Genomic DNA, 18,768 nt, shown 5'->3' with positions numbered 1-18,768 from the left:
TGTCATAAGCAGTGCATGAAAGGGTGCAAGTTACTGCTAGATCAGTAACTATTTGGTGAATTCGATTGGCTTATAAACTTATTTTTATCACATTTCAAAATCTAACTATAGAGTTAGTCGAAAATAAACAAATAAATACACTGTATATGCCACCATAAAAACAAAAAAGGAACATTGTTGTTTTTGGGTTTATGCCATGGAGATGTTGTCCAACTCTAAGCTTAAGTAGGATGAATAAAAATGGCTATCTAGTACGTTTAGGTACATGTATGCAATGTTTTGTGTAGTCCAAATCGAACACAAACAAGCATTTTTATAAAGTTAGTCAATCATATAAACTATAGAGAGATGGAGACAAATCTAAATATATTTTCATACTGTACAGGGGGTGCGCACAATCTATACTAAAAACCTATGTTTCAAATTCAAAATGAAGTCCCTAATTTCGAACATCTTTCCAAATGGACCGCCAGTATATCCCCCAACCTCAACATGCCATTCTTACTGTCCCACCTCGATTAACTTATGGGAAACAAGAGCAGTGCAACTCATTTCTAGGTTCAAAGGGCATACCCAAAAATACATCTTAAATACGCAGGGCAAGATGGGAGGTGTCCTCCTCAATAAGTCTCCTTCATGAATCTACACCGACACCCAAGAAATTGAAGCTCCACCAGTCAGCTAACTTGAATAAACGTCTTTGTTAGAGGCAAGAACCGTACTACGTTTCCTGTGTCTCAAGCAGGTAATTAATCCAGCTCATCATGCTTGCATGGTCTTTATTAGAAAGTGCTTGTGGCCAGTAAAGTATCCAACTGGATTGGTGGTATCTATTCTCAATCCTTACTGGGTTATCGGGATTAATTTTTTCCCCTAAATCTGCAAAGAGGTTCGACTTAACTAAAGCCATCACTGTGTATTTCTTACCACAGATAAACATGCTTCTTGTACCTGCACTCACCTTCCAAACATGCAAAATTCACTTCTTCAAAAAAAAAAAACACAGTTGCTCCAGCCTACTCCAGAAGAATCAAACCTCCCATCAGGATATAGTCAATGTGTTACAATTCCTTGTATTGTAAACATACAGACCATATCTCACTGTCAGTAATAATCTAATCTGCCTTCAAGAGCTTCAACCAGAGATGGGGAAAGCACAAAAGCAGCCACAGACTAAGAAAGCATGCACTGCTCCAAGGATCCAAGTTTCTCTGTTTTGATCATTTTGTTTGCTACTTTGGTTTATCATTGGCAACTGAGAAGAGTACAGTTAAAAAAAATATATAAAAAAAAGTAGGGGCAGAGAAGCCACAAATAAAGAGAAGATAAGTAGCCCGAAAAGATTTTATGGAGAAAGGAAAACTTTTAGCTTCGGTAACGTGTTTTCTGGTGGATACTATCCAACTGCAGATTCCTCACCTATAGAATATTCCCATAGGTTCAGGCTCAAGAGATCGGGGTATCACATTTTCCTGGCTCAATACAGGATATAAAGACAACGTTGGTCCAATCTGTCCTGATTTTCTTCAGGACTAAAGGAGAGGGAGGTAGTGTTGGGACGTGTATCTTCGCAGATCAAATGTGCCTCCTAAGGACTTTTGTGATGGAAACTCCAGTATTGAGTAGTCTTGACACTGTACATTCTTGGTGGTGATGAAAAGATCCAGGAAGGGCACACCCTGCTAGTTAAAGATGTCTAGAATCCCTCCAGGATGAAGACTGCATTCATTAGCTGCCATCCAATGTCTGCTCAGTTCATCTGCTTTGGTGTTCAGAGATCCTGCCAGATGACTGGCAACCCAAATAAATCGCCAGCTGATGCAGCCACTTCCAAAGGTGCTGGGCCTCCTGGCACAGGGTCAAAGTCCTCTCTCCATTTCGCTTGTTGAGGTATCACATGGTGCTGTTACGATCTGTGTGAACTTGCTCTACCTATTCTCCCTATATGGTTGGTAGGTAGTCTTTCGGGAATAGCTTCATGGCTTGAACCTCATTAGATTGATGTGGAGCTCCCGCTTAGTTTCCGTCCACACATCCATGATTTGCACCTCTCCAAAGTAGATCTTTCATCTTTCTCCGTTATAGGGAAGTAGCAGGAGTAAGACACCTATTCTATATCAGGCTCTGGTATTCTCTGGATAGCTTCTTTTGCAAGGAGTAGATTGACCTAGGTGGGAGGCTGGCATAGTATATGGCGCACACTCATTTAAGTGGGCACCCTGCACTAATGAGGACAACCATTATGGTGATTTTAGTGGTCTGAGACAAGCTTAGAAAGCTCTCTAAGTGGTAGCTGTGGAGAGCAGCCTGCAGGCTTAGTCCAGAAGGAGTGTAAAGCAGCTTGTTTTACCAGAACGTAATCTTATTGGTATAGATTAAGTGAAAAAAAAAGAACCACAGTGTATATTTATAAAAATAGGCATTTATTATAAGACATTAATTAACACATACAAATATCTCATACCTGGAGATATGCGCACAAAACTTTGCAATAAAAACAGGTAAGTAGCACAAATTAACAGTGGTCACCAGGGGGGAGACCAAACCATATACTAAAATTGTGGTATGTGAACCACAACTCAAGTCAAGACTATACCCAGAAAATTTAGACATGCTGGGGACCCAAGGAACCACCCAAGGTAAGTAACCAGGAAGCCCACGGAGGTCTTGTGTAGAGTGTGAACACAACAGCATGCTCATTTCAAGCCAATGAGTAAGTCGCGGTTGCAATTTTAAAGAAGAAAGACCCTTCCCAGTGGACCTTGAAGGAACCTCGTGGAAAACAGAAGGTTGGAGAGCCACCCCACACGTAGATACCCTAGGAACCAGGATGCCTACACCAGGGAAGCCAGGTGCATAGGTGTGAAGTGATGTCAGAAACTGCCGTCAAACTCAATGGAGAACTTCAGGAAGATGCCGCTGCTGGAGAAGGTGAAAGTGTCCGGTGGAACCCAAACCTGAATTCAAGTTGAGAAGTACCTGCAAGCAGAGGGGAAAGAGTCTATGCCACTCAGGAGTGACCTGGAGGCACGAAAACGAATGCCCACCGATGTCGGGTGTTGCAGGAGAGTTGACGGTAACCTTGGAGCTGCAGCTGTGTGGACCAGGGGACGCTGAGGAAGACGTTCGTGAGCTGTCCCACATCGGATGTTGAGAGTTGAGGGGTCACTGTCCGTCAGGAGCACCAATAAGCCTTGGCAACTGCAACCAACGTGGAAGGCGAAAAATGTACGGTGTTGGGACCAGCAAGGTCCAAGTGACTCCCCACACACAGGGGGTCAGAGTAGGCCACGAGCAATCAGGGGAGCCCACTGAAATCAAAGAAGACACTCACAAGGACCCACAGGCCGGAGGCACTGGAGTCGCAAGAGGACCACCTCAAGCAGCTTACCAAAGATGCAGGCCCACGGTGCAAGCGCTGTGGTGAGGACGAAGATCTTATTCACAGCATATGCTTGAGATTGGGGCTTCTTGGAGCCCGAAGATCTTGGAGGAAGGAAGCCAACAAGCCTTTGCAACTGCAAGTCGACGTGGTGCACAGGGGTTCTGTTCCAGCGGTTCAGACAAGGGATACTGGCCTTAAACTTGGTGAGTTGCAGAACCACCACCTGTGTTGCTGAGACCTTCAGAGTCCATGGGAGCCCAGGAGCAGCGGGAGCCCAGGAGCAGCAGACCGGTCAGCTTGGTTGCAGTGCCTGAGGATACAGGGAAGTGACTCCTTCACTTCAAGAGAGATTCCTTCAGGTGTCTTGGATGTCCACAGGCCTTGGAAGGTTCCTGAACGGAGCACAGACACAGACGTTGCAGCGGACTTGCAGGATGACAAGACCAGGAGCAGCAGGAGCCTTCCCAGTTGATGGTTCAGAGCCCAGACAGAAGTCCAGCGAGGTCCAGATGATCAAAGAAGAAGTGGTGTCTTGATAAGAATCTTGTCCCATGACTAATCTATGGACCCACCCACAGGTAAGCCCTTAAGTACCCTAAGGAAAGGGTTGGGACGATTCAGGGTTCCCTCCCAGAGGAGGGGCTGGACAATAGGGAGGATACTCCCATATCCTTTGTCCAGTTATGCGCCAAAGCGGGAGCCAATGGCGCCCTGAGCTGGTTTGAGCTGGACTATGCAAGGAGGGCACCAAATGCAGACTTAGCTGTGCTGGCAAGCTTTCCTACCCTGCCTCAATACAATAAACCCGGTCTGGGAGGTGGTCACACCTCCCTGTCCCAGGATCTCTCTTGTTCTGCCTTACTCCTGCTCGAGCTTGGCTCAGCAGCAGTAGGGCAGAAGCATGTCTCTGGTCGGCAGCAGCTCTAGCTTGTTGTCCGGTTCTGGAAGATTGGTACCCGGAGCACTCGGGCCTCCCGGAGGAGCTTTACATTGCATGGAATCATACCTCCCACACCATTTACGGTGTGGGAGTAGGATTCCAACATGTTTGATACCAAACATGACAGGGTTGGTTACAGCCAGTTTAGGGATGGTCATTGTGTAATGACGCGGTGCCCCTCTATATGTTGTAGGGCTGACCCACTTATAACCCGGGAGAATGGACTCCGTAAGTTATAGGGGTGCCCCGCTCATGCAGGGGCACCCTCACACTTGGAACTGAGCACCCTGCCTTCAGGATTGAAAGGCCTGCCTTAAGGGTGACTTATAGGTTTTAAGGGTAGTGACCTCAGATATAGGGACACCTATATCTGTCATAAGTGGTGCTAGCACCAGCTTACACAGGCTGCCATGGCAGTCCTGTAGTTACAGTTTGAGTGGTCTCCAATGGGGGATCCCTGGTGTACCTATGCCGGGGGAACCTCAGTACCATATACCAGGGGCTTAAAAGGGTACAGCAGTATCCAATCTGGGATGTACCAAAGTAATTACCATAACCAATTTAGGGGAGAAAGCACAGGGACTGGGGTCCTTGATTAGCAGAAGCCCAGTCAGAAACAGCATAACACCAGGCAAAAAGTGGGGTAACCATGAAAGCAGATCCCAATTTCCTACAACCTCCATCACAAGGTTGGTAGCATGGTCTGTCAAAACTCGAGCTGAGACATGGAGAATGCATGGAGGAGGGTGGGAAGAAATTAAAGTTAGAGCACAGCCGCTTTAAATAATCTTCAGGGTCCATTGGGCCAACAAGATGGATTTCCAGCCTGCAAAGAAAGGAAAATGCTACTTACCCAGTATGCATTTGTTCTTAGCATGTAAAGCTGTAGATTCACATGCTTTGCATAGCCTGCCATCAAGTGTTGGGTCTGGATGTTTGCAATTTGTTTTTCTTCGAAGAAATATTTTCAAGTCACGAGGTAGGTGACTCCTGCTTTCAGTGATAGTGCACATGGGCATCGACTCCATTGTTAGATTGTTTTCCCGCAGAGGGTGATAATGGAGTTAGAGTAGTAGAAAGAGATGTCCATGTATGTGTATCTAAGTAAGATATCGCTGCAACAGGTATAGGTATCCGGGGAGGCGGGTGGGCGCATGTGAATCTTCAGCTCTACATGCCAAGAACAGATGCATACTGGTTAAGAAGCATTTTCCGTTTGAGGCATGTGAGCTGTAGATCACATGCTTTGCACAGACTATACAAAAAGAACAATTGATGGACAGAATGCAGAAAAATGTGATACATTCACCCCATTACAGAGATCTGGGCCTAAATCCATCGTAGTTTTTGCTCACCATGCCATTTCAGTTTAGGCCCAGCCATATGCAAATCAGTCTTGACCCTGCGCCCAATGGGAACAGTCCAGCCCGAACTGCCAGGTCAGGTCCTCCCTGGACTGGAAAAAAGCACCCTAGGACCGGTTTCGGGCTTTTAGCCTGCCTCAGCCAGGATAGCTTGACTCCAGTGGCATGGACAGCACGGGACCCACGTCTAGGCATACTCGTCCCACTCGGGGTGACAAATACAAAAAGAACAATTGATGGACAGAATGCAGAACAATGTCATACATTCACCCCAGTACAGAGATGTGGTCCCAGGATGCTTGTTTCCGGTCCAGGGAAGACATGGCTTGGCAGTTCGGGCTGGACTGTTCCCATGAGGCACAGGGTCAGACTGATTTGCATATGGCCATGTCTGAACTGGGGTGGCGGAGTGAGCTAAAGAATGCCATATTTCTTTTGATAAACAAGTTTTTATTGTTTTCAGCAGCACAACAACAGAAACTGTCGGGCCCTTCAAATCTTCACCACACAGTAATACAGTAAAAAGCGCACCACATTCCCACCCTCCCCTAAAAACTCTCCCCCATCTCCCAAACCACCCCACTAAGGTATGTTGCCCAGCCATTTCCCCCAAACCTTCCGGTATTTCTTGGGACAGCCTCGTGCCTGATAAAGAGTCCGCTCCTGCGCCGCACACCAGTCCACCCCGGCGCCCCACTTAGCTATGGTTGGCGGCTGCGGTTGCTTCCACGCCGCTGCAATGTCTCGTTTGGCCACCATCAAGGCCGTCATGAGGAACAGCTGTTCTGGGCGCGTGCCATCCAAACCATCCGTGATGCCCAATAGGGAGTGTCTAGGCTCATGCGGCACCTCCCACTCCAGGACCTCCGTAAGCTCGGACTCAATGCCCCTCCAGAACCCCCCCCAGCTCCGGGCAAGACCACACCATATGAAGGAAGTCGGCCAGCTCGGAGCCACAGCGGGGGCAAGCCGCGTCCCCGGAGAGGCCCGCGCCGTGGAGGCGGGCCGGCGTGAGATAAGCAGTATGTAGGTAATAAATTTGGATGAGTCTTAGCCTAGCGGAGGCCGTCACCAAGCGGGGGGCCATAAGGGCGTCCCACCAGTCTGCCTCGTCCAGGGGACCCACCCAACCCTCCCATCGTTCCTTAAGGCCCTCAAGGGATGTAGGGGTGCAGTTGACGAGGGAGCGGTAAATCCTGGAAATGCCCCCCCTCCCCAAATTGCCCAGCATGACGTGAGCCTCCGGGGGGCTGTGGTCCGGCAGCCGGATGTCTAGTGGGGTGTAGGTGCGTACATTGTTTAACATCCATATGGCCCCACTGGAGAGTGTGGTGCTGCCACTGGGTATCAAGATTATCAGCTACGCCGATGATACCCAGTTGGTGGTAGGGCTCCCCCAGTCGGCTAACCAACCCGACCGGCTGCACACCTGCTTATCTCAGATCTTTACGTGGATGTGCAGCTCAGCACTCAAACTTAACGGTTCGAAAACCGAAGTGATGATGCTGGGGAATTCCCCTCCCTCCCTCTCACCGAGCAGCTGGCCCAGCTGCCTGGGAGTGGCACCCACCCCCAAACAGGAGATTAAGAGCTTGGGGGTGTGGCTGGAGCAGGACCTCTCTTTTAGGACACACGCTAAAATAACAGCAGGCGTGTGCTTTGGTCTGCTCCGGGCTGCCGGAAGATCTTACCTCTTCTCCCGATGGCTTCGAGGAGGCTGCTAATCCAGGGACTCATCATATCACGGTTGGATTTCAGCAACGCGCTGTTTCTGGGGGCCCCAGAAACAACCCTAAACAAACTGCAGCAAGTACAAAATGCTGCTGCTAGGCTCCTGACGGATCTTCCCAGGCGTCAATCTGCCCGCCCGGCGCTTAAGGCGCTTCACTGGCTTCCTATGAGAGAGAGGGTGAATTTTAAAGCGATCTGCATGACCCACAAAATCCTGCAGGGTAAAGAGCCACCCATCCTACGGGAGATGGTTCAACCCTACAAGGCCCCTCGTACATTGCGCTAGGATCACCAACATCTGCTGCAAGTCGCGAGAGTGAGGAAGGCCAGGACTGGCGGCAGAAGATTTTCCATAAACGTTGCAACTCTGTGGAACTCCCTTCCGTTATTTCTTCGCTCTGAAACGAGTACTTTACGTTTCCGAAAACTTTTAAAGACCTACCTGTTCCCAGCTTAATGCCGCTGTCTTGTGTTATGGTGCCTTTTTTTCTGGAAGAGCGCGGGGATGCCCAAGGGTAACCAGGCGCGATACAAAACTCAGTAATAATAATAATATGGCGTGGCGCAGCTGGAGGTATCTATAGAATTGGGAGGAATGGAGGGAGAAGCGCGCCTGCAGCTCTGAAAAGGAACACATTCGCCCGCCCCGCCAGACGTCCCCCAGCTGGGAAATGCCAATTAAGTTCCACGATCTAAAGCCTTCCAGCTCCGCGACCTCCAGCAACCATGTCCCGTGCCACAGGGGAGTGACCCGGGTCAGCCTCCCCGTCCATCGGGTGTGACGGAGAGCCGCTCGCCAGGACAGGAATACTGCCCTGGTGACATCCGGGCAAGAGGCGGAGACGGAGGCGCCGTACAGGCGATCCTGAATACTGGAGAAACCCAAATCCCCAAGTTCCACCCTGTAGGCCGGGTCAGACCAACCCCCCCAAACCAGTCATGGATGACCAGAAGGCGGGTGGCCAGATAATAGAGGTAGAGATCAGACATGCCCAGGCCCCCATCAAAGGTGGGTATGCGGCACGTCGATAGAGCCAGCCGGTGCCTCCCACTGCCCCAGAGGAATCTCGTCACCATCCCGTCCAATTCGCGGAACCAAGGTCGCGGAAAGGATAGGGGGGTGTTTTGCAGCACGTACAGAAACCGGGGAAGCATCATCATTTTGTAGAGGGCCACCCTCCCTAGCGGATTGAGGGGTAGCTGGTGCCAACGCGCCAAGTCCGCCTTGGATTTCTTCACCAGGGGGGGGACGTTAAGTGCCCAACTCAGCTCCGGGAGGAGGGAGACCCAGATGCCCAGGTATTGAAATGACAGCCGTCGGAGAGGGATGGTCTCTTGCCAATCAAAACACTCCCTGGAGGGGTGCAACGGAACCAGAACCGATTTCCGCGAATTGAGGGATAGACCAGACGCCCGGCCGAAACGGCTCAGGATGGAAAGTGCACGGGGTCCGGAGTGCGCCGGGTCACTAAGATACAGCAGGACGTCGTCCGCATAGAGGGCGATTTTGTCAGCCTCTAGGCCAGGCCACTCCCAGCCCCGAAGGAGGGGGTCAGATCTAATCAGGGCGGCCAGGGGTTCCATCGCGAGGGCGAAGAGAAGGGGCGACAGTGGGCAACCCTACCGTGTCCCCCGGCCGATCCGAAATGGCCTTGATAGCGCTCCATTAACCAAGACCCTGGCGCGGGGTTGGGCATAGAGGACTCGCACCATCCCCACAAACCGGGGGCCAAAACCCATGTGGGTCAGGACCTCAAATAGGTAGGCCCACCCCACTGAGTCGAAGGTCTTCTCGAAATCAGCGAGGAGGAGAGCGAGGTACGGAGTCAGCCGATGACGGTGGGCCAGGGCCACATGGAGACGGCGAAGACAGTGGCGGGTGCCCCGAGCGGGCATGAAGCCACACTGGTCCGGGTGGACCAAGGTTGACAACAAGGGCCGAAGCCATTGGGCCAGGACCGCCGCGTAGAGCTTCACATCCGTGTTAATGAGCGAAATGGGACGGTAGGCCGCTCTGTCGGTGGAAGGCGGCGTGGATTTAGGCAAAACCACGATCGTGACCAGGTCCGCCTCCGGGGGGAAGGAACCCCTCTCAATCGCCTCCGCATAGTGAGCGCGCAGCCGCGGGACCAGGGTGTCCCTGTAGGCGGCGTAGAATTCTTGGGGGAACCAGTCAGGTCCCGGGGTCCTCCCCGCGGATGTACGCCCGATGGCATCCCCAATTTCCTCGAGGGAGATGGGGACTTCCAGGCTCTCCCAGTCGGCCGGCCTAAGCCGGGCGAGGTGTGCGTCCCCAGACGCGAGTAGAGCGGCCAAGGAAAGATCTGGTGCGCGAGCTCGGTAGAGCTGAGAGTAGAACTGGGCAAAAGCTGCCGCCATCTCCACAGAGGAGGACCGGAGCACACCCGAGGAATCGGTGACCGCTGGAATGATACACGACGCCCTGGGGTAGGTAGCCAGGCGGTGTAACAGCGCGCCGTTCTTGTCACCCCAACCATACACCCTTGCCAACGAGGACTGCCAGAGGAGTTTGGCCGCCTTGAGGGACCGCTGACGAATCTCCTGGCGAAGGAGCCTCAGCTGCCGGTCCATCGCCGGGTCATCGTGCGCAGAGAGAGACCGCTCCATCTGGCGGTGCCGCACCACATGTGCCTTAGCCGCCCCTCTAATGGTCGCCTTGCAGGCCTCCCACAGGGTGCCTGCCGACGAGACCGAGCCCTCATTGGTGCAATAGTATTGAGTAAGCTCGGTGCCCACCGCCTTGCGCAGCGCCGTGTCCTGGAGGAACCAGGCGCTAAACCGCCACAACGGACGAGCCGTATGCGGCGGAGGACCTAGGCCCAGGAGGACCGGCGAGTGGTCCGAAACCTCCCTGGGGAGGATGCGGACGTCCTGGACGCCCCCGCACTCGTCGGGAGGGACAAAAATCATATCGATGCGGGCGTGAGAATGGTGAGCGGCCGAAGTGTGGGTGTACTGACGAGCATGAGGATGCCAAAGCCTCCAGGCGTTGCAGAGGCCTTGGGCCTCGGCCCAGCCCGCCAGCTGCCGTGCTCGGGCCGCGCGGGAATCCGAAATCGGTCCCGACGAGTCCAGCTGAGGGGCCGAGACGGCATTAAAATCCCCCCCAAGCACAACAGCGCCCCCCGGGAGAGTTTCCAACAGAGAGGCAGCGTGGGATAAAGCCTGCGACAGTCCCGAGGGCGGCGCATAGAGCGATAGGAAGCTGAGCGGTCTACCATCAAGCGTGCCGCAAATAGCAATCCCGGTTCCCTGAGGATCATGGGTCACCCGTGTAAAGACAAAGGGGAAAGAGCAGCGTAGCAGGACCACCACTCCGCGGGAGCCACGGGCAAACCCAGAATGCCACACCCGATCGTACCCATAACGCGCCAGGAAGGGGCATTTTTCCCCCGAGAAGATGGGTCTCCTGAAGGAGGAGCACGTTGGCCCCTATGCGTTGAGCATACTTAAGGACTGCGGTGCGCTTGAGCCTATCCAACAGGCCATTAACATTCCAGGACAGTATGCGCAGCCGGGCCTTGGGGGCTATGTCAGCCATGGAAGCAACGGGCATGGTACGCCGTGGGATCGACCACCCAGGGGGCGCCGGGAGGACACAAGGCAGCGCCGACGCGCAGGGAGAAGAGGGGGGTCGCCCAGGCACCGCGGGGAGAGCAAATGACAGGCGAAAGGGAGCCAGGGAGGCCAGGCAGAGAGCGGGCGCTAGTGGAGCGCATGTGAGTGCCAGTGCGGAGCTCTGCAGTAGCGCCCGCAGGGAGCTGCTGTGTGACGCGGCTAAGAAGAACCAGACTCAAACTAAAGGAAACACCCTCCCGAGGAGGAACAACCAACAAAACCCCCCCCCCCCCCCACCCTACACTTCGAGAACTGAAGCATTTGTGTCCCTAACTTTAACAGCAACTACAAGGCCCCAAGCGAGGCGCTCGGGTGTCAAGAGCGTGGTGGACCCCTCCAGAAGTACGGATGCGAGTGTCCGGTCCTAGATTGCTACACATGAGCGGGAAGCCGCTGAATCCAGGTCCGTAGTGGAGGTCCCAGCAGCGGGACCAGGCCGTCGAACCCCCTGCCGAAACAGAGGACAAAGAAGAGTCATAGAGCCGGGCTGTGGGAGAGATCAGAAAGGTCCACTGGCGCGGGGAGGGGTGTCAGGGACGGGTCCAACAGACGGGCCGACTGGCGCCCGAGGCCCCCTGCCACCTGGGAGGACGTCCCGGAGGAGGCGGATGAGTCCCTCAGTCTCCTCCCTGATGTGCTCGCGGAGCGAGGCCCAGCCGCCAGCCCCCCCCCGGGGCCGCCGGGATTGCGTGCGCCTCCTGCGGCTCGGGCGCCGGGGCCCGGCCGCATCCTGGCCCGAAGGCCGCCGAGCCGGTGACACCCGCCCGGACTGGCGCAGCGGTCGTTCCTCGGTGAGCCAAGTCCAGGCCGCCCGGGGAGTGTCAAAAAACAGGGTCTTACTCTGGAAGACAACGCGGAGGCGTGCTGGGAATTGAAGCTGGTAGCTGAGACCCAGGGAGCGCATCTTGTGTTTCACCTCTATGTACGAGCGGCGTTGCTCCTGGACCTCCCGGGTGTAGTCTGGGAAAACCATGATGTTGTGGTTGTTGAAGGTCAAGGGAGCCTGCACCCGCGCCTCCTTCAGAATGGCGTCTCTGTCCCTAAAGTTGAGGATCCGCAAGATGAAGGGGCGCGGGGGGGCCCCCACAGGAGGCTTGGCGGCCAACGACTGATGCGCCCGTTCTATCACAAACCAGGTGGACAAGCTGGCCGCCGGCATCCAAGACTTGAACCACTTCTCCAAGAAGTCGTCGGTGCGGCCAGATTCGACCCCCTCCGGAAATCCCACCAGGAGGAGGTTGTTGCGGCGAGCCCGATTTTCGGCATCCTCCGCCCGCCGATGCAACTCCTTAGAATGGGTCGTGAGCTCCCGAACCTGGTCTTGGAGCTGTCGAATGTCGTCCTCCGCCGTCGAGATCCGGGACTCCGTCTCGGTGATTCGGGCCGTGGCACTGCGAAGGTCCTGTCGCAGGAGCGCGACGTCCACCTTCACCTCCCCGACCATCCCCTCGAGGGACGTACGGGAGGCGGTGATGGCCTGCAATATGGCGGCAAGGTCCGTGCCAGGAGCCGGTGCCACCTCCCCGCCCGTGCCCGGGGGGTCGGAGGTCGTGAAGCGGTCGATTTTGGTCTGGTGGGGCGCGGCCGCCGACTTGGCGCCCCTGTCTTTGCCCATGACTGCCCTCGTGAGGCGCACGCCGGTGTCTAGGCGCTGTATGGCGAATCTTCGGCCAGCCTCTCCCAGCGTCCAAACGACCGGCCAGTGCGAGGCCGGGGCCGAGAGGAAGGAGGAGAAGAAGTGCCGTCGTGCCCTCACAGGGGGAGGCCAGGGGTCCACCGAGGATACCGCTGACCCGCTTCAGAGCCGGTCCGGCGTGGCCCCTTCCCACAGGCGCCGTCAGCGAGAGTCCTGTGCCAGGTCCAGCACCCACACGGGCTCACGGGCGCACCCCGTCAATGCTCCCAGCCTCGGGCCTCAGCAGGACCCCTCCGGGGGGGGAAAGGAACAGGGCGCCCTCTGCCCAGCAGCGGCAGGCTCCAACCAGCGGTGGCGGGGGAGGGGAGTCCAATGGCCGGCACCTGGAGATGAGCTCCCCCACCAACCACGTATGCCGGCACTCGCGGTGGGAGCACTGCCGGGGCCCCCCACGAGGCCACAGTCCAGTTGCCTCCGGCGCCAGTCCTTAGGTGCAGTGGGGGAAGGAGTCAGGAGCCAGGGCCGGCATGGCCCACCGGGGCCGCCCACACAGGTCCGCACCCCCGCGGCCACGTAGGGTCTCCGCAGCGTCCCGTGGGTCAAGGTAGGCTCCCCACCAAGCCGGCAACAGCGTCAGATGGCTCCGGGGACGCCCCTGGGTCCCGCGATGTGCGGCCGGCCGCCGTCAGTCACACGGCCCGCGCCTCCCGCTGGCGCCGCGGGACTCGCGTAGGATCCAGCGCCAGTCACAGCACCAGCCAGCCACGTCTCTCGCGGCCTCACAGCAAGGGGCGGCAGAACTCGGGCCCGGGAGCAGGAAGACGGCCAAAAGTTTCACCGAGCGTGGTTCCTCGGTCCCGCTGCAGGTAGGGACCTCCAAATCGCCGCTAGGACAGCGGGACACGGATGAAAGCCGGATGCGAGGGGTCAAGCAGCGGGAGCCTCACATCGGTGCGGCCATCTTGATGTGCGCCACCTAGCGCCCCATATTTCTTAAAAATGCCATAGAGGCCCCTAGTTTGTGGGTGGAGTGCGGTCTAGGCGGAACTGTTAATGTTCGTTTTGCTTTTGCATAGCATGTCTGAATGCATTTGACTATCCACCGTGCAATACCTCATTTTGATATGCGATTGCCTTTATGTGGTGGAGCAAAAGCCACAGAGTTGTTTTGTCTTACGGAAAGGTTTTGTTCTTTCTATGTAATAGAGTAATGCTCTTTTAACATCCAAGGTGTGTAGAACACGTTCTGCCACAGAATCTGGTTGAGGGAAGAACACAGGCAACTCAACAGATTGGTGGATATGAAAGGCAGAAATGACCTTTCGTAGAAATGTAGGGTTAGTCCGAAGAACCACTGTTTTGGTGTACTTGTAAAGATGGTTCTTCTATAGTTAGTGCCTGAAGCTCACCTACTCTCCTCAGTGATGTGAAGCTACCTTCCAATTGACAAATTGCATCTCACATCTGTGCAATGGTTCAAAAGGTGGACCCATCAGTCTGGTGAGGACAATGTTGAGATTCCACACTGGAGCAGGTGGAAGCCTTGGGGGAATTACTCTTAAGTCCTTCCATAAGTGCTTTAATGAAAGGCACTCCAAAGAGAGACAGATGTTGTCTATTTTGAAGGTATGCCGCTATTGCAGCAAGATGTAAGCGTATGGCTGTGTACGCTAAGTTTGAACTCTGTAGAAGTGATAAATAGCATATAATGTTCTGAACTGAAGCGTCAAGCGGGTTGATTTGATTGTTATTACAATATATGACAAACCGCTTCTATTTTGCTGCATAGCAAGCCCTTGTGGTAGGACGTCTAGCCTCTTTGATAATGTTCATGCAGTCTGGCGGGAGATTGAGGTAGCCAAACTAAGACTTCAGGTGCCATATCGCAAGGTTGAGATGACTGGGATCTGGATGTATTATCTCTCCACGGCTCTGCGTGAGTAGATTGGGTGTAAGATGTAGTTTTTGGTGAGGAACTACTGAGAGCTCCAACAGGGTGGTGAACCAGGGTTGACGGACCCATGTGGGAGCAACTAGGATTAGTGTCAGGGATGTCTGTTTGAGCTTCCAGACCACTAATGGAATGAGTGGGAGAGGCGGAAAAGTGTAGGCAAATATCCCTGACCAATTCATCCATAGTACATTGCCTCTGGACAATGGGTGTGGATAACTGGATGCGAAGCTTGGGCATTTTGCGTTTAGGTGTGTGGCGAATAATCTATGTCTGGGAAGCCCCACATCTGAAAGAATGGGAGAACTCGAGGGTGGAGTTCCCACTCGTGGATCTGTTGTCTTTGACGACTGAGCAGATCTGCTATTTGATTGTCTACTCCTGGAAGGTGTTCTGTGTGGAGATACATTTTGTGACGTATGTCCCACCTCCAGATGGTCTATGCTAGTTGCGACAGCTGGAGAGAGTGTCCCCCCCCTCCCCCCTGTTTTTGTATGTAGTACATTGCTGTCATGTTGTCTGTACGTATCAGGACAGCTTTGCCTACTAGATGAACTTGAAAGGCTTTGAGCGCTAGAAAAATCGCTAGAAGCTTTAGATGATTTATGTGAAGCTGCTTTTGTTGCAAGCTCCACATGCCCTGAATTGTGTGTGTTTGGAGAGGAGCTGCCCAACCAGTGAGCAATGCGTATGCTGTTAGCATGGTCTTTGGAACCGGGTCGATGAAGGGCCTCCCTCTTGAAAGGTTTTGTGGAAGAGGAGAATGACCGTCCACCAACACTAGATCTGATAACTGACCCTGAGCCTGGTTCCACTGCCGTGCTAAGTATTCCTGAAGGGGACACATTTGAAGTCTTGCGTAAGGGACTATTAGGAGGCAAGAAGCCATCATCTCTAGAAACTGCACGAACACTCGAGCTGGCAATGAGTGTTGAGGCCGAAAATGAGATAGTAGAGTCTGCATGTTGCGGATTCTGGCCGAATTGGGGTAGGCCAGAGCCTTTTGTGAATCTATAGTGGCTCCTGTTAGACCTGGCATCATTGGCGTGAGTCTCCCTTCCCCTCTCCCTATTTTTTATGTTGGCTGGATTTAGATGCTCTGGGTGCCATGCCACTGCTAATCAGTGCCACAGCGCCAATGCTCTCTGTATATACATGACTGTATGACTTAGGATAACCATAATGCCTGGATCTGTGTAGCATGTCCAATAGTGAGTTACCCTACATTTCACTGTCGCTACTGTGACACGATCCGTTCTCATAGGCCAGACTGGGCCGGTTAAGGATTACTTTCTATCATCTTATCTGGCCCCAGGAACCTGATAGGAACTACGAGTTTGATATGTTTGTGCTCAGGACATTGAGAGACACCTTTTAGTAAGGACCGCTGGAACTTTGTCCGGGTGTGTTCCTTCTGGATGTCAAGACGAAACTCTGTCCGAGTGAACAGAGGAAAGGACTTTGAGACTTTCACCAAGCTTGCCGAAGAAACTACCCAAGGGCCTGAATCGAGAGCGCCTCCTGCAGAAGTCTCAGGAACATTAAACTTCACCCCGTCAGCTGTCGGAATTCCTGTGCGAGGAATTCTGCTTGCAGGTGAGGCCTCCGTCGAGTAATCCGGAGCCTCTAGTTCTATCGTGAGGATCGCGGACTGGGCACCTTTGAAACATTCGCTGAACCTGTGAGGGCCGCTGCAGCTGCCGCCGCTGAGAACCCGCCTGAATCTGAACCCTTGAACCTTTCGCTGGATCCGTGTGGGCCGCTGCAGCTAAAGAGAGCTGCTGCCGCTGACTGCCCGCACCCTTGTCAACTTTTGCTTCATTGGGATTTGCCCTGTAGGCCGCCGCAGCCAAGAGAGAGCTGCTGCCACTGTGTGCCCACATCTTGTTCACCCTTGTCGAGGATAGTTGCTATCATCTCATGGACCGCCGCAGCTAAGAGAGCTACTGCCGCTGTGAGCCCACCACGGAGCTGCACGGCGAGAGTCATCGCCACAACCAGCCCGGGCCTCCGCAGCCGCGTGCTGCCGCCGCTGAGAGCCCGCCTGTCCCCGAGTGCCAGAATCATTGTGGGTGCACGCTACAGACCTCTGCAGCCCGGACTTGTGGTCGCTGGGAGTCCGCCTATCATCGTCTCCGCTTCTTCGAGAAGCTGAGTGTCCTTTCACCGACAGGTATCTGGTGCACAACGGGTCACATAGGCCCCGGCCTTGAACTCAGTCAGTGTCACGTTCTGGTGAATACGTATTGCCTTTTGGAGTCCCTACGGGTTGATGTGAATTGTAGTTGTTGAAACACTTTGAGAATTTCGAGTTAAACTGTTAGATAAAGATGGAATATGCTACTTACCAGTATGCATCTGTTCTTGGCATGTAGAGCTGCAGATCTATACAATGTGCATAGATCGCCATCTGGTGTTGGGCCCGGATGTTTGCAGTTTGTTTTTCCTCTTGGAAAGTCTTTGGAAGTCACGAGTTCGGTGACTCCTCCTCTGGTTCGTATTGCGCATGGGCTTCGGCTCCATCCTCAGATTGTTTTTCGCCAGCAGGGAAAGGTGGACCGTAGTAATAACAGTAAAGAAACCCATGTGTATCGTATCTAAATAAGATAAGGCTGGAACGGATACAGGTAGCCGGGGAGGCAGGTGGGCGTGTATAGATCTGCAGCTCTACATGCCAAGAACAGATGCATACTGGTAAGTAGCATATTCCGTTCGAGGCATATGAGCTGCAGATTATACACTGTGCATAGATTACATAGCAGTACCCAACCCTAGCGGCGACCACCGGTATCCGTTGCAGTTGTTTGAAACAGTGTTTTTAGTACAGCTTGGCCCACACTAGCTTGTTGCTTGGTTTGCACATCTACACAGTAATGTTTTGTGAAGGTGTGCGGTGTTAACCATGTCGCTGCCTTGCAGATGTCATCTAGTGGTATGTTCCCTAGGAAAGCCATAGAAGCCCCTATCTTCCTTGTAGAGTGGGCTTTAGGGGGAACCGATAGCGTTCGTTTTGCTTTGTGATAGCAAATCTGTATGCATTTTACAATCCACCTAGCTATCCCTGATTTAGAAATAGGGTTGCCTTTATGTGGTGGGGAGAAGGAAACAAATAGCCGTTTGGTTTTCCTGAAAGGTTGTGTTCTCTGGATGTAATAAAGTAAAGCCCTTTTAACGTCCAGTGTGTGTAAGGCTCTTTCCGCAACTGTTTGGGGTGGCGAGAAAAAGACTGGTAATTCTACCGACTGGTTTAAATGGAATGGAGAAATCACTTTGGGTATAAATTTGGGATTGGTGCGGAGTACAACCTTGTTGTGATGCATCTGAAGAAAAGGTTCTTGTATAGTGAGTGCCTGTATTTCACTAACTCTTCTGAGGGAAGTGATAGCCACTAGAAAAGCTGTTTTCCATGTGAGAAATTGCAGCTCACACTTATGTAATGGTTCGAAAGGGGGTCCCATTAACCGTGTGAGAACTACATTCAAGTTCCAAACAGGTGAGGGTGGCACTCTGGGTGGAATCACTCTCTTGAGGCCTTCCATAAAGGCCTTGATGGCAGGTACTTTGAAAAGTGAGAGGTGCTGCCTATTTTGTAAATAGGCCGCAACTGCAGCGAGGTGTTACCGAATGGAAGTATATGCTAGGTTACACCTTTGCAAATGGAGTAAATAACATATAATGCGTTGTATGGATACATTTAAAGGATTGATTGTGTTGTTGTGGCAGTAAACAACAAATCTTTTCCACTTTGCTGCATAGCACGCCCTAGTAGTAGGGCGCCTAGCTTCCCTGATAATGTCCATGCAATCAGGGGGAAGGTTAAGGTATCCAAATTCTAGGACCTCAGGAGCCAGATCGCAAGGTTGAGTTGAGCTGGGTCCGGGTGCCTGATCTCTCCATGGTTCTGGGTTAGGAGGCATGGCGAGAGGCGTAGCTTTTGGTGTGGTACTACTGAGAGTTCCAGCAGTGTGGTGTACCACAGTTGCCTGGCCCATGTTGGAGCTACCAGGATCAGAGTTAGGGAATGCTGCTGTAGCTTTCGCACCACTAATGGAATTAGTGGGAGAGGTGGAAAAGCGTATGCAAATTTGTTTGACGAGTTCATCCATATCGCATTGCCTTCGG

The 18,768-nt window shown here is 53.2% G+C and overlaps 1 protein-coding gene across 1 annotated transcript in view; it reads right to left on the bottom strand.

The window, feature by feature from the left end:
- The window catches only part of KDM4C (lysine demethylase 4C), a 1,697,337-nt gene that overhangs the window by 1,341,996 nt on the left and 336,573 nt on the right, over positions 1 to 18,768 (bottom strand). The window lies entirely within an intron of this gene.

This window comes from Triturus cristatus, chromosome 2_1 (genome assembly GCF_964204655.1).
Source record: "Triturus cristatus chromosome 2_1, aTriCri1.1, whole genome shotgun sequence".
Classification (NCBI taxonomy): Eukaryota; Metazoa; Chordata; class Amphibia; order Caudata; family Salamandridae; genus Triturus; species Triturus cristatus.
The sequence above is the reverse complement of the archived record's forward strand: the minus strand, read 5'-3'. Positions and strand labels throughout refer to the sequence as shown.